The sequence below is a fragment of the Talpa occidentalis genome, unplaced genomic scaffold (genome assembly GCF_014898055.3).
Source record: "Talpa occidentalis isolate TD23 unplaced genomic scaffold, MPIMG_talOcc4v2.1 talOcc4.7, whole genome shotgun sequence".
NCBI classification, from domain to species: domain Eukaryota; kingdom Metazoa; phylum Chordata; class Mammalia; order Eulipotyphla; family Talpidae; genus Talpa; species Talpa occidentalis.
In genome coordinates, this window is record NW_023605083.1 from 29299214 (window position 1) to 29324390 (window position 25177).

Sequence of the window (25177 nt, forward strand, 5' to 3'; positions counted from 1 at the left end):
ATTTTCTCCCAGTCGGTGGGGTTTCTCTTTGTTTTTGTTATTGTCTCTTTTGCTGTGCAGAAGCTCTTTAATTTGATGTAGTCCCAGCTGTTTATCTTTGCCTTCACTATCACTGCTTTGGGTGATGTGTCTGTAAAGATGTCTTTGAGGTACATGTCATGTAGTGTTTCGCTTATATTTTCTTCTATTTATTTTATGGTTTCAGGTCTTATGTCTAGTTCTTTAATCCATTTTGAGTTGGTTTTTGTGCATGGTATGAGGTAGTGGTCAAGCTTCATTCTTTTGCATGTAGCAACCCAGTTTTCCCAGCACCATTTATTGAACATACTTTCTTTGCTCCAGTGCATATTCTTTGCTCCTTTGTCAAATATTAGTTGACCATAAATCTGTGGGTTTATTTCTGGATTTTCTATATCAACATCACTTGTAATCAGGGAAATGCAAATCAAAACTACAATGAGATACCATCTCACACCAGTGAGAATGGCACATATTAAGAAAACTAGCAACAACAAATGTTGGCGAGGATGTGGAGAAAAAGGAACTCTCCTGCACTGCTGGTGGGAGTGCAAACTGGTCCAACCACTATGGAGAGCTGTGTGGAGATTTCTTGACCTACTAAACATGGAGCTTCCATATGATCCAGCAATTCCACTCCTAGGTATTTACCCAAAAGACACAGAAACAGTAATTCCAAAGGGCACCTGCACCCCTATGTTTATAGCAGCACTATTTACAATAGCTAAGCTATGGAAGCAACCCAAATGCCCAAAAATAGATGACTGGATCAAGAAGATGTGGTACATATACACCATGGAATATTACTCAGCCTTCAAAAAAGATAAACACATGCAGTTTGCAGCAACATGGATGGAGCTAGAAGGGATCATGCTCAGCGAAATAAGTCAGAAAGAAAAAGAAAAATACCGGATGGTCTCACTCATAGCAGGAATTTAGAAAACCTAAATAAGAGACCAGGTAAAAGACTAATCAATACACGGTAAAAATCAAAATCAACAAGCAACTATAAACCAGAGACACACTACGGGGTGGGGGTGGGGGGCGGGGAAAGGAAGGACTAGAGTCAAAATAAGGGGTGGGGGTGCAATTGTATGGAGAATATAACCAAAATGAAAATGCATAGATTGTGCAAAGATGAAAAAAGATGTAAGAATTATATAAAATAAAATATTTAAATAAAAAAGTAAAAAAAAAGAAATCAAGATGAATTAAAATGAAGCAGAGCAGCAAAACCTTTCTTCAGTTCACACACACAGTCCACATTAGACATTTCCTTGGCATCTTCCCCAGTCCAGGGTTTCTTCTCTGTGTGTGTATATTTCCTCCTGGGCATCTGAAGACAAAAGCTAGTCCTATTCTGTCCGCAGGTAGGTGAGCCTGCACATACTCTAAGGATGCCTCGATTCAGAATATGGAGAACAAGCATATACATATTACTTTTAATTTGACTTCAGATTTAATTTTTTAAATTTTTTGAAAGATTTTATTTATTTATACAAGAACTAGGGTAAAGTTAGAGGCACAGGAGGGTGAAAGAATTCATCAGAGACAGAGCAGGGAGTAGAGGAGGCAGACAGACCGAAGACACTGCTGAGGGGAGCAGCGGGCGAGGCAGGAGAGGTCTGCTGTGCCATGTGGGTTTCTCCCGGCAGAACTCGAACCTGCATTGCAAAGGCTATGGGCAGCTTCACAGTGTGGTGCTCAACCCATTGAGCCACGGGGAAGGCCTGACTTCAGATTTTAAATGACAGATTTGTCCCTCAATTGATTTTTCGATATGGATAAGAGTGTCTAATTAGAAATCAGTAGTTTCTCAGCAATTTCTTTTCTTTTCAGTTTCTTTCACTTAAATAGGACCAACCATTGTATTCTTTAAAGGTTTGAAGTCTATTACCATAAATCAATAAATCGGTCCCTCCTCTTCCCCCCATCAAAAAAAAAAAAAAAAAAAAAAAAAAAAAAAAACAGATTATAACATGCAAAGAGTACTAGGTCTGGATTATAGTCCTGTTTCCCAAAAATTCCATCTATTTATTAGAAGGAAATCACAGTCTCTAATTGCCCCTCTGATCCCTTCAGGGGTGATGACATATATTTCAAACTGTCAAGTTCAAGTCTGCTAGCTTCGATATAAAAATTGGTTTTAAAAAGTGATTGTTTTTCTACTTACAAGGATGAAAAATACTATTGCTCAAGGATCCTGACTTGGCAGGTTGTAATAGTTTATAACTTGTAGAATGTACAATGCCATGATTAGTATGTTTAAGGGGGCTGTTAATTTGCTAGCATAACAAGCTTGGCTGTGGATTTTATGACTTTCATTCTTCTACTTTTCTAAAGGTTATTTTTCATTTTGTTTGCTTTGTTTTCCTCTTTGGTATTCTTACTCGATTCTCTGTTGTTTTATCTTTCTCAGTGCTGTCCTCTCTCACTACAATATATGTTGTAGCTGAAACGGGCAATGTCCTCAAAGACTAAATTGATGGGAACAGCACATTAGATGAGCTTCCCGGTGAGCTGAAAGGGCCACATAGAAATGGTTATGTGGTGAGGTACTATTTGAAGAGGATTTTTGCAGTGAAATTTTTATAAATTGTGAAGCTCTGAGGTAAAATTCAACCTTTAATCTGAGAATATATTAAAAATAATAAAAAACAAGGCTTTCCACTAATCTTAATTGATAGTCTAGAAAACCACTATTCACATTTCAGTCCTGAAAAGAACAAACTACCTCTCTAGCTAGCAATTTGCACAAAAATCAAAGTAAGGTTGGGAGAAAGAAAAGGTAGGGTTGGAGATGAAATGAGAAGGATAATAATAATATCTGATTTTGTAAATAATATATTAAAAAATTAAGTGGCAGGAAGTAACCTATTTACCATGAAAAACCTAAACTTAAACACTGGAATTATTCTCTTCAATGCAGTCCAGAGTACATATGAAAATAAAACCAATACTTATTGAAAACCTATTTGATAATAACAATATACAGTCTGTTCCAGGCATGGAGATAAGCAGTAGTACTCTTTAAAAAACAGTGACACACACATCCTTGCCTGGCTACCCAAGTGTCATTCTCAACCCTTCCTCCTTATCCTTCCACTAAAAGGACTAAGGGTAAGAGACACTTATTTTACAAGTCTCCCTTACAGTTAGTTCTGGTCAATACGGGGCTGAAGTGATGAGGGTTGGGTATTGGGAATCATTTCCATTCCTTAAAAATGAGAAGGGAACCAAGTTCTCTTGCAGCTTCCCTGCGAGCCCCTTCATTGTCCTACTTGTTCATCCTTCTGGGATGATATCATTGGAAGAGGGGATACCCGGAGCTATAGCCATCATCTTGAAACCATCAGTGAGAAGCCAGAAGTGAGACAGACTTGACAACCCCCAGCAGGCTCATATCCTAAGAATTGAACCAACCTAGAATCTGCTACTTCCAAGACTTGTAGTCATACAAGGAGAATGAAATGCCTTTATTACTTAAGCAATGAATCAATTTTCTATTATTTGTAGTCTTATGGTTTATTATAAACAACTCCATGAAGCAAATTCTGGTTGAAGAGACTGAGGACAGAGAAGCTAATCTCCTCCACGCCACACATGTAGGAAGTGACAAAGAAGCAGAGAGATGATTTTAATCAGGCATGTTGCCTCCAGTATTTCAAATCCCCATTCTACATGCTCTTTCATTTCTAAAGGACACAACATGGTGTGTCCTCTCCTTCTTCAGTCTCCTACTTTGTTTCAATTGATCCCATTCTTATGTCCTTTCCTTCCTCAATATGACAATATGACATCCTGACATCTCCCCCAATTTGTTCCTTTACCCCAAGCTAGGATAACATTTGAAAATGCCACAGTACTTTATAGCTAACAGGTATGTACCTTTCCTCAATGTCTGCTCTAAACACTTCTTCACTCATTCATTTTTTCATCCATTAATCCAAATATTTACTGAGCTGTTGTTTTATGCTAGGCCCTGAGAGAAGTAGCAAGAACAAAGATGAACAGGGGTAACACTTAACAATGAGTCATACATGTACTCACCCAATACATTATAGTGAGATACACAGTAACATAAATATTATCAGGTTTCTGTCTGAGGGCATCTTAGGGCTCTGAGGTGGTATGCCTGAACTCTCCTACATCATATTCAAACTTCTAGGTTCTATAATCTAAAGTAGGCATGTAAGACACTGGATGTCAGGCTCATCTATGCTGGGGTCATTCAGGTTTAAACATAAGGATTATGCACATTCTATTTTTTACCTTTTTATATTTATATGAACCCCAATCAAATATATTAGACATGGTAGACCTATGACATATGATAAAATTTCCACACAAAAACTAAGAATGATAAATTGTATGTTCTTACTTCTTGTTCTGACGCCTTTGATAATTTAGTTTTTTTAAAGTATTACAACTAATCAACGTACTTAGCTTCAGAGATCTTTTTAAAAAAGCATCTCATTGAGTGGGATTCTGATATCCTTGCAAAATTTACAAACATTCTGAGTATTAAGATAAATATAAAAAATACTGAAATTCATATTCTAAGGGGAGTTTTAATTTTCAAAATGAAACAAGCATGAATATTTAGATTTTATTTGGGGGTATTTATATAAATCTGACATTTTATCTCTGATTCCATTCTCTTATTAATGATTTCTATGTAGATCTTGTTTAACTCACTTTTAGTACCAAAATATCCTTTTCCCCCCATTCATTTATTAAGTTAAAGTTTTTCCAAACGAAACCCCAGAATATTCAGTTAATGACATTACATGTACAATATTTAATTGTGTAAATCTACAAAAACACATGACAGTATTTGAAGAATATCTCTAAGGACTTAAACAATGAAATTAATATGGCTTTTTATAGGCTTACTACAATTTTCGTTTATCATTTTCAGTCATGTTTGCATTTTGCTAACTGCCAACTTGCAAAACCCCAATTACTTTGATTTTGCTGAAATGATGCTTCTTTCTCTATGAGAACATCTTAAATATTTTGCTACTATACTTTCTATGCTTTTGTTATTCCTGAAATTCCATTCATTGAGTCTATAATATAGTCAAACCCTTATCTACAAGTTACACAATCCAAATCGCCAATATATAATATCTGAATGTCTTCAAAACTGAGCAGAAAGCATTTGGAAAATTGTAATGTCTATCTTCATCTGTTACACAAAAGTTTTTAATGTTGAATAGCATCAAAAACACAAAAGCTGGTCTAGAGGGTGGAATTACATCTCTTCTTTTTGTGACCCTGTACCAGGCATCAGTTCCCCCACTTCCCTATTTTTCAAGAGAGGGATTTAAAATGGGTAATTTCTTTTTTTTTTTTTAAAGATTTATTTATTTATACAAGCACTGGGTACAGTCAGAAGCGTGGGAGGGTGAGAAATTCACCAGAGCCAGAGCAGGGAGCAGAGCAGGCAGAAGGACCGAAGTACACTGCTGAGGGGAGCAGCGGGCGGCAGGAGAGGTCTGCGCGCCATGTGGGATCCTCCTCGGGTGGCCGGGGAGCAGCCAGGGATCGAACCGGCGCTGCAGAGGCTGCGGGCAGCTTTGCAACCCAGCGCTCAACCGCTGCGCCACCGGGGAGGCCCTAAAATGGGTAATTTCTTGATAGACCATCTCCAAGATGCTTTGGCACATGGTGGCCATTCACTCTGAAATACCCTAAGTGTCAAGTTTGTAAGGTTAGGTTCTGCACCCCCTCACCCCAACAAATCCTGAGGCAAGAACTTGAATGGGAAGTTCATTTGGTAATTATCCCAGGGAAAAAAGTAAAAACAGGCTGAAAAAGGGAAAGACAATGAGGATGATGTTAAGCTACTGCAGCAACCATCTGAAGCCTCCTAGCACTGGGCTGACAGTTTGAAAATGACATAGAGCCTGATACCCAGAGTTGTCTCATCAGAGGGCTAGGGACCAGGGAATTTGCACACCTACTCCTGTCATTCACTGGTTGAGAATCACTGAAAGGAGAGGAGACTATTCACCAGCACTTTCAGACTGAATGGAGTGCTCATGTAGCCAGAAGTTCTCAAACAGATGCAGCTGTGAATTGGACTTTGAAATGGACTGCAGAGATGTAGGTGGGGCGGCTGTGATGGGCTCTGCTCTATCAAGCTTTCCCAGACTCCTCTCCTTATCTCCCTAGTAGACTCAAGATCATCCTCTGGATTCATTCAAGTGCAGATCATCCGAGTGGAGCTTCCCTTGACTCTGAGCTCTGTCCTCTTACTTTCTCACATTACAAGAAAGATTGCATGGCAGTCCCCATCAAATTCTGCATTCTACCTCCAGCCGAGCAGTCCACCTAAATCTATTTGAAAAATGTTGAATAAACCTCTGGTGTACATGTATAAAAATTTAACATCCACCAAGCTGCCACTTACCTCACTTCTTTAAGGTAATTGAATACATTGAAATTACTACAGTATTTATGACAGAAACAGAATGTGTGGAAATTATTATAGTGTTATGACAAATAGTCATCTTACTCTGTGACTCAAACTATTTAGACATCTAAAGAGTGGAATAGTTTATGCTGACATTTTAATGTTGCTATCAAATTCCTAATGCCAAAACTTGGCGAGCCCTGATGTTTGAAATTCATTCTGCAGTAGCAGCCATAATAAGCATGGATTGAATACCTAATATATTTAAGGTGCTGTGTTGCTTAAGAGTCTGCAATTATTTTGCAATATCTACAATATTCTATGAAAGTACATATATACAATTGTATATTGAATCTGAGACCAAATCTAACTTTTAAATTTTAATACTAAAATCAGATTATCAAAAATCATCAACCAAGCTAATTTGAGCACATTAACTTTTACAAAGGTAACATCCTCAGATTTACTTTTCACTGATATTTTATAAAAAAAAAACTTGTCTGGCAATTTATATTAAAGTTGTCTTTTCTGCCTATGTGAAGATGCACTTTTCATGCACTGTCACATTCTGTTACTTTATATAAATAGTACACAGTCTTCAAAGCAGTTTTGTATTTTTCCACTGGTAGAATTTTGTCCAATTAACTATTCACATTAGTTAATGAAGCTGCCTTTAAAAATACATATATACTCCACACAATTTCATTCCATCTCCATCAGTTCTCAAATGTAGGTTTCCTGTTATGTTTCAACAAAATACCCCTTTATAGCCAATCCTCTGGGAAAGAAATAATACAAAAATAATGATTAGGAGAATTCTCATTTTCAGAAGGTTCATGATTTTGAAACTTCTCCTCACTCAGGTTTGATCCTGTACACTTAGCTGCAGCACATTCTGTCCAAGCAAATCACTTTTAAAAGACCATAATTATAGTCTTAAACAATCTAGGCCTGCTTAAATTGAGTCAAAACAAAACAAACCTTTCTCAATTCCTTTCCTCCTACTCTTTGCTTATGGATAATCTGACCCATGTCTGGTTCTACCCACACATCCATCCATTCTATTTTCCCTTCCCTTCTAGGATATCAATTAATTTCCTGCATCTAATCTGTTTCTAATAATAGTTATTGTACCCTGAAAATAGGTAGAGCACAGTGAGATTGGAAACTTTTCTTAAGGGGAGCTAAGTTTGACTCTTACCCCTTCAGGGTCAATTAGATTTCTATGAGCCTCCCAGTGGGTTTGTCCAACACATTCTAATAAGCATTATACTTAGTGTTATATATAAACCTTCCTTGACATCTGAGCAGGAAAAAGGAAGAGAAGCAAAAGCCTACCCAGACTGCTGATCAGTCATTTTGACACACAGATTAAATTGTGCCCTTTGGCAATAAAATGCCTTTAAAAAGTATTTTAAACAAAAACAATTAAGGAATAATATAGCTAGTAAAAAAAAAAAAACCTTAGCAAAACAAACCAACCAACTCAATTCCAGCATTATTACTTTGGGTTAAACTACACATACTAAAAATAAATAGTTTTGTAATAAGTTGTTGAAATAAGCTTCTGCATGGATGTATCCATGACAACTCAGGTTTATCTTTTTGAGTTTCAAATAGCGCTGTCACTAGAAATATGTAAATTATTTAAAATGTTGTAATAAAGTGATTCATTTCCATAAATATCCATTAGATTTAACAGTCCAGCACAAAGTTCACAGCAAATCACAATGTATGTCCTATTTTGAATATTCTTCTTAGAAAACTAGAAAAGCTGTGTATTATCATAATTATCATGCAGGGCAAGGAGACAAGGGTCACATGACCTTCACACTGTGATGAAATAGAAAAAGACACGAAAACAAGAGGAACTGTGCAAACTACCACAGAGAGAGAGGAAGTCTGCAGGCGCTGATAGCCTCCCTATGAGGGTAACAAGAGAAGAAAGTGTGAATATGGACTTTCAGGCAAGGGTTTCTGCATTCTTTCCTTTATCTATTAAGAGATTAAAGTTTTTTTAGAAATGAGACTTCAGGGTGGATTCTGGAATACTTTATGGAGAAAGCTGCTAACACCATGTGTAGGGTAAGGAAAAATGTCAGGCTTTTCTGCCCTCCCACCAGCAGGATAGATGACGGATCTGCGGTCCTGAATGCATGCCTGATGGCGGGCACCTGGAGTAGGGTGTGGGCATAGGTAGATGGGATTCACCTGGGCTAAGACTGGGCTTTTAAGGGTGGCATCACGGGGATGCCAGCAGAAACACAGAAGCCGAGAAAGAAGCAGAGAAGCAGAACAGAAGCCGAGAGAGAGAACGCCGGAGAGCCCAGAGTGAAGACTTGCTGGGGCCTGGGAGGCCTGCCAGCCTCCCGGCCCCCCAGCACCCCTGCCTGCTGTGTACCTGGTAAATCCCAATAAAAGCCTGAAAACCCACCAAGGTCTCCAGGACTCTTTCCTCCTTTACCCTGTTCTGCATGGGCTCATAGAAAACCTGCTCAGTGGCACGTCCTGCCCCTACACCATGTCATTAGATTGTTTCCACAGAGCACGCTGAAGCCTGCTAGATGATCATGAAGACTGGAGGTGCCCCCCAGAGAAATGCAAATTTCTGGGGAAATATGTAGATGATAATGTAGGTGATGTGAAGAATGGAGAAAACATGCATTCCAAAGTCTATTTTACCATGTAGAATCCTAATTTTTCTTTGTGTGATCAAAAAAGAAAAGCTTATTATTGTTAATATGCTATTCTAATCATATATAATATACATAAAATTGGAAGAATCATGTTTCAAAATATGGATTTTAAGTTCCATATTAAAGGCTTCATGCTCATTTTCACTGTGGCTGCAATATTTTGCGTGTCCGCTAAGTATACCAGGATTCTAATCTCTTTTTCTTCACAAGGTCTATTACATTTTTGATAATGGTCATTCTAACAGGTATGAGGTGATATCTCATTGTTGTCTTGATTTGCATTTCTCTGATGTTTACTGATGCTGGGCAGCTTTAAGTATAGTAGTTGGTCATTTGTGTGTCTTCTTTTGTCAAATCTTTTGCCCACTTTTCAAAACTAGGTTATTAGGGGCTTTTTTTTGTTAGTGATTTTTAGGAGTTCCTTTCCAGTAGTAGCAAGTTCAGCTTAGACCTCAAATTATGTATCATGATGAAACGGTAAATCAAGAACAGTGGAGATAGGTTGTTTGGTCATGACCTTGTGTCCTTCCTCTCCACTTAAGTGGAAATAGCACCACTAATCCCTATGGGTAACCAGCTGCTTATGTTTCTTGCTGAGTTGATCCCACATTCACCATATGACTTAGCTGAGTGTTCCAGACTCAGACCACAGTGCTGGGCTCAGGAATGAGCATATAACCCTAACTATGCCAACCCAGTTCCCCTTGCAGCTTTCCTTTAAATCTATATCAAAAGGCTACCACCATTTGCCAAGGCAACTAAATCGGTAAGATGTGTGTCTGGGATGTTTGAGGTTATCTTGCAACCACAAGGAGAAAGTCTAAGAATGAAGTTAAGCAGGGGTAAATAGAATCAAGAGACAGTGAGAAATCTGACAACAATGCCTGAGCTCCAGGGTCTAGCCCATCCAAAGTCAGCAACACCAGCTTCAACTTCCCAATCTAGGAGCCAAATATTCCCAATTTTGCTTAATTTATATAGTTTCAGTAAGGTTCCAAAGAGGGGATCAGTATTTTCAAGAGCAACAAAAAAAAGTGCATCATGGAATTTAATAGTAGATACAATTTAAAAGAAACTCCTTAAATAATTCTCCTTGCAAAATACTATTGTTACAGATAAAACAAAAATTTCCCTGGCCAATTCAGTATCCCTCATATTCATTTTCATCAGTGTGCTTGTATCGGTAGAACTACTTTATTCTTCAAGTTTGCAAAGAGAAGATAAAGAACAGGGTAATGAGTTTATGTATGAAAAAATGGGTAGATAGCCTCTATCACCTCATTGAACCCATATTTATTAAATTACTGTCTCATGCAAAGTACTATCCCTAATACTTAGAGGGAAACATTGAATAGACTTGCTTCTTTTCTTTAAGAAGTTGAAAGCTTATTAAAAATAATAATTACTACAAGGAATATATACCATGAACATATCACTAATGACAATTATTCTGCATCAGGTACTTTGCTAAGTCCTTTCCTTATATTGTCTTATTTAGTCTTCATAAAGACCCTGCACATCATTCTTGCTTTAAAGAATCTAATGTCACATAGTTAATAAGACTCAGAGATGAAATTTGACTCTCTTTTGTCCATAAGTCTGAGGTTAATAAACATTTCATGAACTACACCTAAAATAAATTAATGCTTTACATTTTCCTTATATTGGGTAAGAACTGGCTCAGAGGAAAAGGAGTGAAGAGAGTGAGATGCCACGAGCCTCGTCTATTAGTGACATATTCTGGGAGGTCATAGATTTGGGGAAAAGGAAGTGGATGCTTAAGAAAACCTTAAGGTCACCTCATGCCAAATACACTATAGACTTCCCATTCCTAGTACTTCCCAAAGTCCCAGTGGTGGTTCATACTACCACTTCCATTTTCTTTTTTCTTTTTCTTTTTTGGTAATGTATGGGTGGTATTTTACTTGTGTTTCCCTAATTCACAGTACTCACAAGTGTCTGTTGAACAGAGTGAGGATTGAAAACATATAGCATATCTCTAGCTATATTTTAGGAAACAGAAAAGCCTAGAAATTTCTGTGAGTCTTCATAGTGTGTTGAAAGGCATGGGTTAATTCGCTCCTGTTTTAAAATAACTGTGTTAAAAATAGACCTTAGAATCTTTAAAGCAGAAATTCCACACAGGAACTATCTAAAATATAATTGTACCGTAGTTCAAGTAATTATTTCTCTTTAATATTAAAACAAAGTACACACATTTGTCATTAACATCCCTCTCTCCCCACCTCCCCACCCCCTAGGGCAATTAAATTGATACTAACTGGGAAAAAATTAATGGAAACCTAGCTCAACTGTTCTTCTTCATATGGGAACTCAGTCTCAGAGCTTCTCTGAAGTGCTATGCCCACACTTGACAGAAAACCTCAAGAGATCTGGACTGCATACTGAGTGATTCTTTCAAACCAATCTCTAGTCTGAATGGAAATCAGGTTAGGATAGCATTTTGGAATTCAGCCTACTTCAAGTGCTCTAATCATATAACTGACTGAAAAAAATAACTTCATTTGTAACCCTGCTGATTTGAGATCTGTCAGGTAGAATATACTACCTCTGGACAAGGGTGGGTGTCTAACTCCTATTTCACAACTCCAGGAAGCAGTAGCAACAGTAAAAAGAGGGGCCTCTCAGGAGTCCTGATTGTGTGGTACCTTCTGACCAAAATGTCATTTTCTAGGGATCTGGAAATACTCTTTTCTCTCTACATTGACAAAAACAAATATAGCTTAATAGTCTCCTCATCAAGAGCTGCCTTGAAAAAATCTAGTCAACAACATCCCACTCTTTCTCTCACTAACATATTTCATTTGGTACTTAATTACTGAATCTCAATTGGGGATGATGGGCAATGGTGGAACAGAATTATCTGAAGTTTAAAAATCTTTGCAAGTGATTAAGAAATACTCATTTGCCTGTTTGTGAAAATAGTTATAAGTAGAAGCACTACATTTTCTTAGGAAATATGAGACAGTTCTTTAAAAAAAACACACAATAGAAATAAAAACTAAATACAACCGAGAAAAGCTGAGAGGTACATATGCAAACACATGGAAAAGTTGAAAGAAAATATTCTCATTGCACTGAGGAAAGTAAAAGGGAAGACTGCTGTTAGCTTCAGCAAGGTAAATACCTGTATGAAAACAGTTTATAGAAATTGAGTTGGAGTTAGATGAATAAAGCACAGAGGGTTTTTAGGGTAGTCAAAACACCTGCATGATATTATAATGATGGATATAAGTCATTACAAATTTGTCCAAATCCACTAAGTGGATAAAATCAAGAGAGTGAATCCATAGGAAAACTATCGATTTCAGGTGATTATGTTTTATCAATGTAGTTTCATCCTTGATTAAAAAATTGTATCATTTTGGTGAGTGATCTTGCTAACAGGAGACAGCTACACAGGGGGGCAGGGGAATATATAAGGGGAATCTATACCTTTTGTTCAATTTACTTCAGACCTAAATGTGTCCTAAAAAACAGTCTATAAAGTATACTGTTCTAGATTAGCAGAATATAAAAACATCCTAATTAATGAAAAAATTATAAAATCAAGGAAACACTAGAAGATTGATTCCCTCCACTGCTCTTGTACCTTTAAGAAAACATCAGTTTTGGGTAACTCCCCAGTGAAAAAAACTTGGAGTAAACAGTCCCAACACTATATCAAATTTTAAAGCTTGGATACCTCCAATAATATTGAAACAGTTACAGAGCACAGGAAGAGAAGAAAATCTCTGAAACAGTTGTGAAGCCAGTATACCATGGATGCTAACGTCAAATTCCAGTAACAAGATGCCAACAAAGTGAAGGCCCTGGGCCTGCCTCCTCTGTGTACTCACAAGTAGACTGTAGTAAGAGAAAGCCAAAAAAACCAGGGGGGAAACGAGCAACCACAGCACACACTAGGAGCAGTCCAGTGGAAAGGGGTAGGAAAAACAAAGTAAACTGTTTATAGTGAGACCGAGCAGTACAAGCCACAACAGAAGCGGCTGCAATGGAAACTCACCTACAGGTGTTGATTCAGGCGTCTGCAGATATCGGGGACTTCTGACACCCGGAGCTGCACTGGGTCATGGGGTGTGTGAGTTGGTACCCAGCATGGAGGGTGAGCTGTTGGCTTGTGAAGAGTTGGGGGAGAAGTGTGAGGATTACTGGCTTGACCCTGAGGCTCTCAGTATAGAACAGCTGGAGCCTGAATATGCAGGGAGAAATAGGTCAGAGCACCTGTGTTTACTCGTAGACAAGGCTACTAGTCCAATCTGAGCTGGAATATTCAAAACACCTGCCATCCCCCACCACAGGACTAAAACCAAAACAACAAAGGACCATTTGAACAAACTAGAGCTTAAGCATTTCTCTGTAATAGGAGCAAACACCCCAGGTTAAGTTTCTGGGATGGAAAAGAAAAAGGGCAACCCCAAGTCTGTGACCCCAAGTCAACTATAATCCATGCCCAACAGTACAGTGAGTAAAAAACAGCCTAGCACCGAGATGGACAAAAGATTGTAAGAGACACTAAAACTGAGGACCTGGCCAGGCGAAAGGGGTCTCTGTGAACCCACCAGACAACTCTGGTCCCCACAGCATAAGAGGAGGCCTGAATCCTGAGATTATTGGAGGTGACCCTTTGGAGCCCTACTTCTCTGGCCCTTTCTTAGAGCTGCCAGCACTCTCTGGTGCCAGTCCTCAGATTACTTCAACAGGCTCAAAGTCTGAAAGTTTATCTCAATCACAACCCATAAAAAATGAAAAATGAGCTAACAGAAGAAGACACCACAAATGCTGGAACAACAACAAAAAAAAACCAATAAAACACCTCGAGAGAAGTATCAATCCAACAGCCAACAGAACTGCAGAATGTGACTGAAGAGGAGCTTGAGGGGACAGTTCTAACATATACAGAAGCGAAAAAACAGAGGATACAAACAGCAGCAGAATAAAGATAAAGGCAATAGGACGGTGCTACAATTATAAATAAAGGAGCTAAGAAGCATGATAGCTAGGTGTAGGGTAAGGAAAAATGTCAGGCTTTTCTGCCCTCCTGCCATCAGGACAGATGATGGATCCTTGCGGTCCTGAAGCATGCCTGATGGCGGGCACCTGGAGTAGGGTGTGGGCATAGGTAGATGGGATTCACCTGGGCTGAGACTGGGCTTTTAAGGGTGGCGTCACGGAGACGCCAGCAGAAGCCAAGAAGCCGAGAATGAACAGAAGCCGAGAGAAAAGCAGAGAAGGCCGGAGAGCCCAGATAGAGTGAATACTTGCTGGGGGCTGGGAGGCATGCCAGCCTCCCGGCCCCGCAGCACCCCTGCCTGCCATGTACCTGGTAAATCCCAGTAAAGACCTGCAAAAAACCACTGAGGACTCTGACTCCTCCTTTACCCGATCTGCTGAATCCTAGAAAACCTGCTCAGTGGTCATTCCTGACCCTACACTAGGGCTTCCCTAGTGGCTCAGGGGTTAAAGTCTCAGCACTATCAAGTTGTTACCAGTCACTGTGGCATGAGCTTGATCGCCCGCCAGGGAGGTGACCCACATGGTGCTGCAGACCTCTCCTGTCTTGCCCACTGCTCCCCTCAGTAAATTTCAGTCAATCTGCCTGTTCTGCTCCCCACTCTGTGTGTGGTGAATCCTCTCACCCTCTGCACATCTAGCCTACACCCCAGTTCTTGTATGCATAAATAAAAAAACACATGGTAACTGAATTAAAAAATACAACTGGAGGCCTCACTGGCATACAAACAGAAGAAACAAAGATTTAATGAACTCAAAAATGCAACATTGGACTACACATGAATAGAACAATGTAGCAAAAAAAGAATATAGTTATAGGGTAAATGATTGTCAGGCTTTTCTACTCTCCCACCATTAGCATTGATGATGGATCCCTGAGGTCCTAAATGCTTGCCTTATGGCAGGCACCTGGAGTAGGGTGTGGGCATGCATAGGTGGGTACACCTGGGCTGAAAGACTGGGCTTATAAAGGTGGCCTCACGGGGACGCCAGCAGAATGGCAGACCCACCAGGAGGAGAACAAGCAGAGAACAGAACCAGCAGAAGAGGGAGAACGAGACCACCAGAGAACGCAGGAAAGCCCAGAAAGAGTGAAGACTTGCCGGGGGCTGGCAGGCCTGGCAGCCTCCAGGCTCCCCGGACCCCCTGCCTGCCATTTACCTGGTAAACCCAATAAAACCCTGAAAAAGTCACCAAGGGCTCCACAACTCCTCCTTTACCCATCTGCTCGGGTCATAGAGATCCTGCTCTGTGGCTTTCCTGGCGTCACAATAGTGTAAGCCTTTCGGGATAATTCAAAGAGAAATAACATCCATATTATGGGGGCCCCAGAAGAGAAAAGAAAGTCATGGAAAATTTATTTAAAAAATAACTGCTGAAAACTATCAATCTAGGAAATAAACCAGATGTTATGAACTAAGAGGCTGAAAGTGTCCCAAACAAAATAATACCTGTGAGACACACCCCAAGACACATTATAATAAAACCATTGAAAATCAGTGACAAGAACAAAATATTAAAAACCTCATGAGTAAAAGGGGTAACCTACAAGGAAACTTAATCAGTTTGTCAGGTGACTTTGCAGTAGAAACATTACAAGCATGTAGGGACTAGAGATATTTGATATTAAAGGTACTTAAAGAAAAAACTTGCAGTACAGAATCCTTTATCCATCAAGAATAACATTTAAGGGCTTCCCCTGGTAGCGCAGGCGGTTGAGCGCTGCGCTGTGAAGCTGTCCGCAGCCTCTGCAGTGCCAGTTTTATCCCTGCCGGTGGGTGAGGGTCCCACATGGGGCTGCAGACCTCTCTTGTTGCGCCCACTGCTCCCCTCTGCAGTGTATTTCGTCAGTCTGCCTATTGTGTTCCCTGCTCTGTCTCTGGTGAATCCTCTCACCCTCCTGCTCATCTGGCCTGTACCCCGGTTCTTGTATAAATAAAATAAATAAATCTTTAAAAAATATATATTTAAAAAAAGAGTAACATTTAAAAAAGAAGAAAAAGAGCTTCACAGAAAAGCAAAACAAAGAATTTATGAACACCAAACCACACACACAAAATGATGCACACAAGACAGAGAATTCATAGAAAATGAAATAGAAATAACTTCAAATTGCTCTTATTGCACAAGAGTTGTGTTAAATACATATAGAAACAACTTTTCACCTGCTAGATTGAAAAAGATCTGTCAGTTTTACTGCTACAAACTATAACTGCAGATTACATACTCCTGACCTCAGTGACAAGGGCACACTTACATTCTTTGCATGATTGTTTAAGGGACCAAAAGTTTTACAACATAAATTTCCATCCATATGATAATTGTTAACAATATTATGTAAATCTACTAAAATCTATTATAATATTTAAATAAAAGGATATTTAGCAGTCATGAAAAAGAATGAGGCAATTCCATTAGTACTAACAATGGAAGGAGCTCCTAGCTTAAAAAGGAAGGTGGGTCACAGTATTTCATATTTACACGATTGCAAAAGCATCTGCTCAACTCTCCTGTGAAGATTCTGAGTTTTTTATTTCAACTCTCTGCCATCATCTAGTGAAAAATGTCCAAAATAAAAACCAAAGGGTGACATATCTGCCTTTCCTTTCAGAAGAAGTATAAGAACTATGGTTTGTTTTCCAGTCAATTTATATGTCATAGCTGATTTTATGATAATGAGGGTTTTTAAAATCTGGACACATGTTATAAATAACCGGAAGAACTTGTCCTTAGTCACCTATAACACTGTGAACTCCTTGTTGATAAGGTTTTATCACCTTCAACCTACTCTGCTGTGAATGCTAAGAGAAATGACATTCAGATTTACTGCATAGTAACTTAGATTTATTTTTCAAGCCAAGACCACTGTTAAAAACCAAGTGCCTTTAGAGGTTATATGTTATATATTCTCAAGAAAGGAGCTGAATGTTGATTACATTGTAACATGCTTCTAAGGACTTAATGACCAGACAGAATTCTCTATAATTATTATTGTACTTGTCTGAGTAAATCATCATTATTAAAAAGCTTAAGCTTTAGCCTCAAAGAATTCTTTAAATGGGAGAGCAAATACAGCTCTGACCGAAAAAAAGTTCTATTTTCTGTTTAAGTGGATCATTAACATTTAATGAAAATAACAGAGGATCTTACTTTAAGATTTTCAAGTCATGTTTTATTTTTTTTAAAGATTTATTTATTTATTTATACAAGCACTGGGTACAGTCAGAAGCACGGGAGGGTGAGAGAATTCACCAGAGCCAGAGCGGAGAGCAGAGCAGGCAGACTGACGAAGTACACTGCTGAGGGGAGCAGCAGACGGCAGGAGAGGTCTGTGCGCCATGTGGAACCCTCACCCTGCGGCCGGGGATGGAACCGGCGCTGCAGAGGCTGCAGGCAGCCTCGCAACCCAGCGCTCAACCGCTGCGCCACCGGGGAGGCCCCTCAAGTCATATTTTAAATGAACTGAAATACAGAGGGGTGAGTCAATGGGAGCGAATACATAGAAACTGTCCTCCTTTTTGAAGGAATGCCATTAGCTTTATCATTGCCCATGAGTGTTGACACCATCCGAGTAGAACAGGCACTCAAATCTTTTTTATTAGATTGTTTATCCTATTAGGGCAGAGATCCGAACTCTCAAAGTAATAAGACCGCCCCCCTCAATTCAGTGATTTTTGGGTGACTGTATATGCAGTTTGTTTCTTTAAAGAGGACCTATTTTACATCCTGCGTGGTCCTTGGTAGACACAGAATAAAGCAGTGAACTCTCCCCTACAGGAGCCAGAAAGGAGTGTGTGTCTAGAGCATACTAACCTAGGAATGTCAGAGTTCCTGATTCACTTCTCCTTTCTGAGTCTGTTTCCTTGATGTAAAATAAAGAGACTGAATTAAAGGCTATGTAAGAATTTTTTACACTTAACGAGACTTGAGTCTATTATTACTTTGCAAACTCCAATTGGCAGCAGGTTAAAACAAATTTGCATGGGATGACACCCAACTATCCTCTCCCTCCTTCAAAATAATCTAACAGAAGAAACCTTCCCTATTCCACAAAAAGCACTAAGCCAATTTTGCTTAAGACATGAATGTTCTTTCATATTATTTTAGGAATCTGTACTTGGCTTGGGCATTTTCTAGAAAGTGCCATCCTGAATAGGTAGACAAAGGCCAAGAACTTTTAAAATTTTATTTTTAAATCATGCATTCCCATCTTAGGAAAACTTAGGAGACTTACAGCCTTTCAAATATAGGATTGGGAAAATTTTCCCTATTGAAAATTTTCAAATTCTAATGAAAAGAATGCTCAGTGAATGCATTCCACTTTGAACGAAAAATGATGATAGGATGATATAAAATGGGGCATATTCATAACAACCATCCTCTAAGACCAAATCACTTGAAAGTGTTTAAAGTGATAATCCCTTCTATAAATAGACTTCCATGAGAATTTTGACTAAAAAGTATTGAAGTCCCCATTTAATTTCCATCAAATATTTAGCTGCTCCACTTCTGCCTCCTTCCCACACACATGGAGGAGAAAGGGCTTCCCTGACCGTGATAACCCACACTGGACAGATATTCCCTTAGACTCGACATTTATTTCCTAAACATTAATAGAAGATGAATAACAGTACATTATCAACAAAGGGCGTTAACACCTACACAATGTTGAGAGAACGTTTTGGTTTGCTGACCTAACAAATGTTACTTGAAAGCAGAGAATATTTTTGCCTAAACAAACAGCAAAGTCTCCCAAACTTAAAAACATGAAAGGGCCGCCCTGGAGGTGCAAGTTATTGCCAGCCACCACAGCACGAGTTCTATCCCCAACAGGCCAGGGAACGACCCACATGGTGCAGCAGACCTCTCTTGTCTCACCACTGCTCCCCTCAGCAGTGTGTTTCAATAGATCTGCCTGTTCTGCTCCCCACTCACTCTGGTGAATCCTCTCACCCTCCGCAACTCTGGCTTACACCCCACTCAGTTCTTGTATGCATAAATAAATAAATCTTTAAAAAAAATGAAATAAAAACATGGAAGTCCATTACCATCAATGTACATATAACACTATCTAGCCATCTTCAAAAGTATTTATTTTAATTTCAAAAGTTGTTTTTTTTTTTTTAAGATTTATTTATTTTTATTTATACAGGCACTGGATACAGTCAGAAGCGTGGGAGAGTGAGAGGATTCACCAGAGCCAGAGAGGGGAGCAGAGCAGTCAGACTGACGAAGTACAATGCTGAGGGGAGCAGCGGGCTGCAGGAGAGGTCTGTACTCTATGTGGGACCCTCGCCCGGTGGCCGGGGATCGAACTGGCGCTGCAGAGGTTGTGGGCAGCTTCGTAACCCAGCGCTCAACCGCTGAGCCACCAGGGAGGCCCTAATTTCAAAAGTTTTAAAGGCTATTGATTTCAAAAGACACTAATTTCTTTCTAATAGTCATCTACACATACAGATGGTACCATTAGTCCAACTCTTGCCTTTTTCACAGTAACAGAGGATGAAATTAAACAAATGGCACTCTCTAAGGAATCTTATTACAACTCAAAAATATTAATATCTACAAGTCAAAACAAAACCATTCTGATTTTCCATTGATAATTTTTTTTTTTTTGTGAACTGAAAACTCAGATCAAAATTTAACAAATACCCATTCTATTAGCCTGCAAATGTTTTGAGGCATCATTATTTTAGGTAATTCAAGGAAATACAAACTCTAGATTGATGATGGCCTAATACTTAACTGACACTTCATATTTGAGTGCAGATGGTAAGGAATAAAAGGAATTGGGTTAAAGCTAGGCTATTTTTAGTTATTCTTTTGTGGTTAGGAGGAATCAAGTAGTTTAGTAAGAGAAGACCTAAGCTAAAGAACACAGATTGTTGAAACTGAAATAATTAAACTATGCAAAAACTATGAGGACAGATTGTCAAAAAATGTCTGCATTTGGCACTACAGAACACTTGACTGGGTTAAATGAGGTTGATACACTCAGGCACACACAATCACGCTTCTGTATATCTTTATTGCAAGTAGAGTCGCAGGGCAAAATAAGTCTTGACTGTACTTTGTGTAAATTAGGAGCAGAAACTCAAAAGTCAGTTTGTTGAATCAAATATATCAAGGATGCCTACTTCAAAGTTTGGTCAAAGAAAATACACATTAGTAGAAAAAATTATTCTAACAAATATAAAACCTACAATAATTTTCTTCTCCATCTTTATTTTTAAAGAAAGTAGTGTCTTCTTTCCTTTTAACAAATTTCCTTTGATCACCACTGGGGTAAAATCCCTTCCCAGTGAAAAAACAACTCACATCCATGGGTCCAGTACAACATGAATATGTTTCAATCACAGGGAATACATAATCTGAAATGTTGCTTCCTTACTATTTAAAGGCTAGTAAAATCACCTACATTCCAGAAATCCATGAGATAATGTAGACAAAATTTTGGTTCCTTCCACTAAAAAACCAATAGGCAAATCACCATTTCACTTCCAGGAAGAAGTTCAGGCAGTGTTAACTCCACTATCCATGAGGTACCAAAACTAAGGAACTCTTGAGTATTTGGGAAAAGTGCTGACAGAGCAATAAGTAATGCCTTAAATCCTTTATCAGATCCCATAGGACTCACCCATTCCCACTAAATGCCTCTGCACCTCTCTGACTGTCTTCCACTTCTATCCATTCAGCTCCAGATATGCGGGCTACCACATCATTCCCCGAAAACACCATGGACACTTTGTCCTCAGCACTCTCTCCCTTGGAACATCCACCCCTAACATCTTTGTATGGTTCTTTTCCTCATCTCCAAGTTTTTGCTCAAATGTCACCTTAATGAATTATGCATGAACTACCCAATTAAAATGTCAACTTGTGTCCTATAGGGCACTGCAGTCCCTCCTACTCTGCTTTATTTTTTCTTTTCTTTTTATAGCACACAATCACCTTCTAAAATATTTCATAATTTTTTTATTATGATCAGACCATAATAGAAAAAATTTATGATTATTTTTCATTTGTCCCTCTTACCAAACAATAATAACTATCACTATAATGGACAAATGAAAGAAAAACACCATAGACTGATGTACTTGGACTACATTTTTATGTATTATATGTTTTTATTGCATTTATATTCAATAAAAATAGGCATACTTTATATGGCTTCTATAGTTTCACATCATAGTAAATGTAAATTGTATGTCTCTTAAAGTATTCAAGAAGTTATAGTCTTTTGAAAATCATCTTTATATTCCCCTCATAGCCTAGCACAATATCTGATACTTTATAGATATCCAATTATACTTATGATATTAAACTGATCATAATGTTTTGGTTTTGTATTACTAGTAAGCAAAATATTAGTCACGAGTAAGCTTTATGCTTTCTAGAGGGTGTCACCTAACTACTAACTATTGGCAAATGAATTCAATCTGATTACATATATGGTGACAATATAATTTAAAAAAAAATGAGCAGCATTCTAGTTGTGTTATCCAAATGTAAAGAATGAGAAATTAGAAGGGTTAAATGGAGGAAAGGATGTGGGAAAACAGAAGAAATAAAGCAATGGGTTTTTATTAAATACATAGTTATCTGCACAATACCGTGGCAAGTACACAGCCAAGAATTGGTCTTGCTGAAGCTGAAGATAAGTGCATTGAGTCATACTTCAAATAGAAGAAGAGTTATCATTTTACAGAGAATACAAAAGGATTGCCAAACATTTTATTTTCACGGGAAAAGTTAACCAAATAAAAACCTACTACTTATTGCTGTGGCCTGTTTACTGGTATTGTTTGTATGGCTTTGAAGTCCCCAGGCACATCTGCTTCTAAGTAGCACACAGTCCACAATAACTCTGACTGTACAAGTAATCTACCATCTCCACTGTGGTGTTCTAGCTTTCACTCATTTGCACTTCTGTGTATCAGGGAGTAAACTAGGACAGATCCCATACCATCTGTTGTCTCCTAATCCAGTCCCCACATTCCACTGGGGTGGAAAAGATAAGACAGCAGTGGGTACTGCCTGGTGACCTAGCATGGCAGGGATTGATGTCAAGCCTTTCTTCATTATTTGCACCATCTCCAATATGTTCCTTTAATCCTGACCTTCTTTCTTCTTAGATTATCTTGTGCCACTGGCAATGAATTACTTCCAGGGTTTTGATATATTTTAATAACAACAACATTCTCTTTATTTTGCAAAGGTCACAAACTTAAATGCCTATGGGAACCAGAATGTAACTCATATAAGTGAAGGTGCCTGGTTAAAGGTTTGGACACACTTTTTAAAAATGCATTTGATATGTAGGAATATGCGTCACTGACACAATGAAACATTAGCTTCTAGTTTTTTGCTTGAAATAAGCTGCCCTCTCAAGTCAACTTTTATTTTCTATAATTTCTTATATTTTCTGGATACAAGGAAGGATTTCTCTACAAAAAAAGAATGGAATGAAGTGAAAGAGCACAGAGAAATGGCCACATGCACAGGGTTTCCCCACCAGAGAGCCAGTTGGTAGTGACAGGGACTGTGGTCTCCTGCAAGAGGACACCTGTACAATTGAGTCATTACAACTAAGTCCTTGCCGTGTTGTGAAGTAGTCTAGCTGTTGGATTTTCTTAAAAAGGAAACATGGAAAACTGAATTTTTTTTTTTAATTTTTTTTTTTAAATATTAAATTTTATTTTTATATTCCCCCATACAATTGCAAACGCCCCATTCTGACCCCAATCCTTCCCTCCCGCCCCCCCACCCCCAAAAAGTGTCTCTGGTTCATAGTTTTTTTGTTGATTTTGATTTTCACTTTCTTATATTCATTTTCCTGGTCCCTTATTTAAGTTTTCTAGATTCCTGCTATGAGTGAGACCATCCGGTATTTTTCTTTTTCTTTTTGGCTTATTTCGCTGAGCATGATCCCTTCCAGTGCCATCCATGTTGCTGCAAATTGCATGTGTTTATCTTTTTTGAATGCTGAGTAATATTCCATGGTATATATGTACCACATCTTCTTGATCCAGTCATCTATTTTTGGGCATTTGGGTTGTTTCCAAAGCTTAGCTATTGTAAACAGTGCTGCTATAAACATAGGAGTGCAGGTGCTCTTTGGAATTGATGTTTCTGTGTCCTTTGGGTAAATACCTAGGAGTGGAATTGCTGGATCATATGGAAGCTCTATGTTTAGTAGGTCCAGAAATCTCCACACAGCTCTCCATAGTGGTTGGACCAGTTTGCACTCCCACCAACAGTGCACAAGAGTTCCTTTTTCTCCACATCCTCGCCAACATTTGTTGTTGCTAGTTTTTTTAATATGTGCCATTCTCACTGGTGTGAGATGGTATCTCATGGTAGTTTTGATTTGCATTTCCCTGATTACAAGTGATGTTGAACATTTTTTCATATGTCTGTTGGCCATTTGCATTTCCTCTTCAGAGAAGTTTCTTTTTAGCTCTTCTGCCCATTTTTTGACTGGATTATTTTCTTTGTTGTTGCTGAGTCTCATCAGCTCTTTGCAGATTTTTGTGATCAGTCCTTTATCATTAGTGTTGGGTGCAAAAATGTTCTCCCAGTTGGTGGGGTTTCTCTTTGTTTTTGTTATTGTCTCTTTTGCTGTGCAGAAGCTCTTTAATTTGATGTAGTCCCAGCTGTTTATCTTTCTCTTCACTATCACTGCTTTGGGTGATGTGTCTGTAAAGATGTCTTTGATGTGCAAATCCCGTAGTGTTTCGCCTATATTTCCTTCTATGTATTTTATGGTTTCAGGTCTTATGTCTAGTTCTTTAATCCATTTTGAGTTGATTTTTGTGTATGGTGTGAGGTAGTGGTCAAGCTTCATTCTTTTGCATGTAGCGACCCAGGGAAAACTGAATTTTTATGTGAAATTTTCCATTTTTCATTCATTACAAAATAATTTTTGCAAGTAGTATCTTTTAAAATAAAATATCTGCATATCAGATTTACCCTCCAGCTTCATGCTTGCCAGACTTGCTGTTTATGTTCATGAATGACAGGAAACAGGAACCCTGAAATTTATTCTATATGAGAGGATATTAGGAAATACATTCTTGGAAAGGGAGAGTCTGTAGGTGAGTGTTATTTATATGTAACAGACAGATAATGTACAGAATGTGGCAGTGAATGCAAATTGAGAGTTCAGTAAAGTCAATTTAAAACTGTCAGAATAGGAGTGAAATAAAATCTACTTAGAGGAAATGATCTAACTAGTTATTTTATTTCAATTAGACATGCAGATTCAATACCTTATTTATATCAAACCTAAGAAATTTCCCTCTATCGGAAAGGTAGACAGAGAAGAAAAATAGTGATGAAAACCCAAATCCAACATTTGTTGTTTACTTTTAAATTTTTAGTGGCAAGTGTGGAAGAGGATAGCAAGAGATGCACAATGGAAATAAGGGGAAAAGTGCTGAAAGAGAAGTTGGAGGTTGTGGAACTTGAAAAAATTCTCTAGTGTACTTTCTGTAGTTATTAAGTCAGGGGGATCACATTATAATGCACAACGAACAAGTTCACAGCAGACACAGAATGCACAGGGATGGGGAACAGAAGGGATCACATGTGTGTAAGAATCTTAGGAAATGGATACACAGTATTTTGGATCAGGAGTCAAATTGAGAAGTCTTGACTCCTGACCTTATAAGTCAGGATACGTGTCAACACTGTGAGTTAAGCCTAGGTCTTTGGAGTTGTCATTATGGTATGATTTTTACAAAAAGGTTCCATTCAAATTTAAGTTTTTTTATTAGTAAATGTCTATGTTGTATTTACTATGGACCAGAAATTAAATCATAGAGCCTCTCTCTAAAATCCTTACCAAGTGGTTGGGGACAGAAACACAAATAGAGAAAAAAACCCAGTAATTTAATGGAAGAAAGCACAGGGTACAGTTGTAGCTTTAAAAAAGCATACTCTGATGTCTGGGTACCCCAGTGGCTATCTACCCTGGTGGTTGTGTACTGTTGTTCAGGTTGTTCAG

At 38.4% G+C, this 25177-nt stretch overlaps 1 protein-coding gene across 1 annotated transcript in view; it reads right to left on the reverse strand.

Moving 5' to 3' along the window:
* TRPM3 (transient receptor potential cation channel subfamily M member 3) overlaps window positions 1-13317 on the reverse strand; it is a 512968-nt gene extending 499651 nt beyond the window's left edge. Inside the window, exon 1 of the mRNA XM_054689396.1 lies at window positions 13163-13317. The gene's annotated coding sequence lies outside the window, so the exon portion shown is untranslated. The remainder of the gene's footprint in view (window positions 1-13162) is intronic.
* Between the last annotated feature and the right edge of the window lie 11860 nt (window positions 13318-25177).